This window comes from Aegilops tauschii, chromosome 1 (assembly GCF_002575655.3).
Source record: "Aegilops tauschii subsp. strangulata cultivar AL8/78 chromosome 1, Aet v6.0, whole genome shotgun sequence".
Classification (NCBI taxonomy): domain Eukaryota; kingdom Viridiplantae; phylum Streptophyta; class Magnoliopsida; order Poales; family Poaceae; genus Aegilops; species Aegilops tauschii.
In genome coordinates this window covers 220,466,795-220,471,658 of record NC_053035.3, presented here as the reverse complement: position 1 = coordinate 220,471,658, position 4,864 = coordinate 220,466,795, and the positions used below count along the sequence as shown (strand labels likewise).

Here is a 4,864-nt window from a genome sequence, read left to right as displayed (position 1 = left end):
ATAAAAAACACGATGAATTGTTGTGTACAATAAGATGAATATACACATTTTAACTTGATAGTATAGAGTCATTTAAAACTAAATATATGTCTGAACACACACACACACACACGCTGAGTTGGTTGTATAGAGTCCTAACGCACAGACCCGCTGAATCCATATCCAAACTGTCAAAGCCTGCTGTCTTGCTCCCTCCATTATGCTCCAAATGGCCAGAGATAAAAGCGTTCAGAGTTTTCCTTCTTCTTTTGCTCACCATGCATTCTTGACCTAGCATCCTACCACTAGACGTGAAGATCAAGATCAAGATAAGCAGGAGTTTCCTCGTTTTGGAATCATTCTAAAACTAAGTACTTAAAGGCCATCAATCGAAAAGAACACAAAATTCTTAAGTACTGACCAAGGCATCTCTATGTAAATCTGGAAGAGAGACAAAAATCAAAGACATCGCAACATAAACCGGATAGAGAAATTCATCCAAATCACAGACACGCTGGATTCTTAAGTACTGACTGAGGCATCTCTATGTAAATCTGGAAGAGAGTCAAATGTATAAAGAAATAAGACCGAGAGGCCAACTCGCTGCTATTTCAATGCACACAAAGCCGTATCTTGTATAAATATACAAAATAGCCACAATTTCTGAATAAGATGGATCATAATTCTAATAAATTATTCGATGGAAGCTTTGATTGCAAAACAAACAAAAATGTTATATCTTGCTGTTGTGAGGTTTCATAATTGGAGAAGAAAAACAGTCTTTAACCAACATACAACACCATTTATCAAGGAATGAAAAATATGGGGGGTTCCTCTTGTCATGCTCGTTCTGGCTCATCTTGGGAGATGAGCGAACACCTTGACTGTATGAACCGTGGACACACACGGCAGCTGGCCTGGTTGTACCCCTCCGACCTGACAACATGCCTCGAGTACTCGCTCAGGGTGCCCCTGCTGCTCTGGTTCCGGACATGGCTCAGGAAGAAGATGCCCGGCTGGTAGCATGGGGTGTCAGGGATCTTCAAACACAAAGGGCCGGTTGGCCCAGCCCTGGGTCTTGAACGCCTGCAGCACCAAAGGTGAGTAATCCTCTCCGTTACTAAAGAATGTGTTGAGGACAGCAGAAAAGAAATGTCCAGCATATCTGCCACTACTTTTTCCTGGAGATGCCACCACCTATTGTGAAGTTTAATATCAATGGACCAATACTCATTTCAAACTGCAAAAATAGAATGCCGACAGAGGCCAATGGTATTTAACTATCTAACAATGTCACGAGTTAAAAAGATGAAGGCAAGAATATGGAAACATCTGCACGGTTTGAGTACAGTTCAAACAAAACCTATATATATATATATATATATATATACATAGGTAGCCATATGGAGCTGTAAACCAAGACAGAGGCACACAAGGCAGAATATCAAACAGTGACAAAGGAACATCAAAGCAACGCTAAAGAGTGTTCTAAAAAAAAGCAACACTGAAGAGAGAAAATAGCAAAGAGGAAGGAAGCTTTTCTTTGTCCAAATAACTTCATATTTGGTGCTAAAGTTACCAATTCATCTTAGAAGAAGAAATCCATCATCAGCAAGGAAAACATGTACAGAACTGGAAAGCTAATTCTAAATCCAAACTTAAAATGCGAGCTAATTATTTATGTGCACTGAATCCATATAAAAACCAATGATCATTCTCTCTCTGAAAAGAAGTAACTTCATGAGGGGTGGTGTTTTTCATACCTGAATGGAATCCTTGCACACACGAGAGCAAAGCTGATATAAAAAATACTTTCTGTAGCGCGGGGGTAGCAGTAGTACAACATAGATATAACGTAAAGACAAAACCGGGGAGACCACATAGCCATGTGAGAGATGACATAGGAATTGAGAAAATATAATAGGACCAAAATCTAGCACATTCTTTCGAAGATATCCTAAAGTTGTTTAGAAAATTTGTCTTCATATTTTCACTACGAAAACACTAATTAAATCAAATCGTGAGCTGCACTACTGATCATTAAATAAGCAGCAGTGCAACACTCTCCATCAGCCAACCACCTAGACATCCAAAATTAGGATTTAAAATGAGATCCTTCGTTGAAAGGTGAGAACCTGTCATTGCAATTGACATGTTCAGGCACAATTTAATTTAGTTATTCTTGTCGGTGTCTTCAAAGCATTATCAATGTATAAGATGGAAGGTATTAAGTTAGCAAACTGACATGCTAACATAAATATTTCTATTGGCAGTCAGGCAAATCACGCAAGTAAGCAATATAAAAGAGTATCGTGGATGATAATCACGCATGTAAGAAATATGAAGTGCAGGTTTCTGTACACTTAACACTTCTCATTTTCTACATAGAAAGGTCCAATTAGATGTCCCAACAACAGTATATGTTTCGAAGGCCAAAAATGCTTATTTTCATTATTGTACTGTCTAAAGCATTCTTCATGGAGATGATCATGATATGTGATCATGCAGAAATTATTTTTCCTTTTGAAAAAATTGGTTTTAGTTGAAAATATATACATTCTAACTCGCTCAAGTAGTACTAAAACTTGCTCTCGTACAATGGTCAATCATAAAAGGTCGCTTAATAAATCATTTAAAATTCCGCCAAACTTCTCGATGATTATCTCAGGGTGCTCAATATACTACTCCTTCAAGGCATGCAACCAAATAGATAAACGTGTTACATAGAAGCATCATCAGTGGGATATAGTATTACACTGACAGACAATTCATAGTTTTTTAGTATTGCTGGGTTGGTACAGTATCCCAGTGTTAATGTTTATACGGTGGAAGTTTAGGAATGAGTTCACTTCTTTAACAAAATAGGAAAAGTGTGGCCTATAAAATGCAAGAAAGTAAACTAATGGGCAGGGAACCATTATTTAAATTCCCATGGTGAATTTCCTACAAAAGTCTGCAGCAGGAACGCACATGACAGAACGCAAAAGCCATGTATATAAAATATACAGATAACATGTATGAGAGCAAGTTGTCATCCATACACTTAACTTCGCTATATAAATCATGTCCAGTTCCTCAATAGGCCAAAAGAGGTATGAGAGGAAGTTGTCATCCATATGCTATCACATAAGGGTGCTGGAAAATCCAACCGATGGTGGGGTTTTTTTGCAGGTAAACAACAGCAGCGGGCCAGAAGCTGCTGTGAGGAAATTCAGTACCAGTCAGATACAATACCCAAAAGTTTCTACAATTTCTTAATGCACACTGAAAAACAGACATCAGAAGATCATATTAATGCACAATAGAGGATAACCAGAATAGCAGGGCAAAGCCATACGACTCTGCCATCATGCCGAAGACAGGCCAGCCAATAAGGACCAGGAAAAGTATGACCCCGAAAGCAATTGAACCCTGCACATTAAGGTGATCTTGTTAGCTCATAACTGAATTGGAACTGAAATTTGGATACATAACTAATTATAGGCCTGCATTGTTACATGTACATGACCTTGCAATTCTTGGGCTTTGTGAAGAACTGTATTAGATGGATCCATATCCATAATTAGCATTGTATGAACTGCAGTTTTCTTCCAAATCAGCAAGATGGATCCATATCCAGCGCAGCAAGATGGATCCATATCCATTGGCGTTGTATGAACCGCAGTTTTCTTCATTAAATCTAGACTGAGAATTGAACAAATTTGCTTCCCTGTACAACAGAGATATATATCAGGGGAAGAGAGAGAGCACGGAAAGGAGCGGGAAAGTACCCGCGCTTGGAGGGGAGGCTGGCCTCGCCAGCGTCCAGCCGTGGGGGTGACGAGGAGCACGTGGACGACGGCGGCCTCGACCAAAAGAACGGCGGCGGTGACAGATCGGATGGCCTGAGGCTGCCATTGTCAACACCTAGCTTGCCGTCCTCGTCGGGCGGGGAAGCATCAAGCCGCGGCGCTGCTCATGTAGGCACGGCCCGGGGCGACTGGATTCAATGCATGAAGTTCCTGCCCATCCCCTTCCCCGTCGTTCCTCTACCTCCCTTCCTGGCGCTGGATCGAATCGAGCACCCCAGCCGTCACCCTTTGCCCGCAGGCCGCCGCCGGAGACGCTCACCGCCGCGCCGCACGCCTCGGATCCGGCGGGATCCTCTACTCCTCCACCTTCTAGCGAGAAGACCCTGGCGGCTTGTTGCGTCCTCCGCGTCGGCTTCCTGCCCAGAGGCTTGCCAACGGGCATCTCCTGGCTCACGGTGGCGGCCGTCCCCCTTGCGCGGCGGCTTCCTCGCGGTGGCGTGGTCGTCGGACAGAGAGGAGCGAGGCGGAACAGCAGCGGCGGCGGCTGACGAGGAAGGACGGAGGAGGAGGAGAGAGTGCGGCGCTGCGGGGCGTGGGAGGCTAGGGTTTGTGTGGTGGGGCCGTGGGGGTTGGGGACCTGCGCCACTTGAGACGAGACGCGGTGCGGCGCGCGCGGGGCTGTGTGGCGAATCCCTCTCGCACACGAGCGCGGCTGACCCAGCCAATACGAGGGCGAGACGAGCCCACCCGTCATTGGGCAGGAAAAACAACCGCAGGGTGAAAACAAAATTTATCAGGAGGTGAAGATCTGACGGCTCAGACGCAAAACGAGGACGATCTAATGGCCAGAAAGGCAGCAAATCGGGGGATCACCGAGGAGCCAAGTTGGCTCGCAACCTTATATCAGGGATTAGGGATAGATTTGGGAAAGAAGAGGCGGCGGAACTTCCCATGCAAGGAAAAAGTTTGGATTCACGTTCAAAACCCTAGACAAATTCGGATTGGTTTTGTCTGAACTTTCTAAAACTGTTCGGTTTAAACTGGCTGCACCTTACGGGTCTTTTTTGTGGTGGTAAATGACCTCGGATGGAAAC

General features: G+C 43.9%; 1 long non-coding RNA gene across 1 annotated transcript; it reads right to left on the bottom strand.

Moving 5' to 3' along the window:
• Positions 1–534: 534 nt before the first annotated feature.
• On the bottom strand, positions 535–4,388 carry LOC120975371 (uncharacterized). Its single transcript, XR_012205645.1, has 3 exons — positions 3,750–4,388; positions 3,488–3,688; positions 535–3,390 (listed from the first exon to the last, which is right to left on the bottom strand). It is a non-coding gene; the product is annotated as an uncharacterized lncRNA (long non-coding RNA).
• Positions 4,389–4,864: the final 476 nt, after the last annotated feature.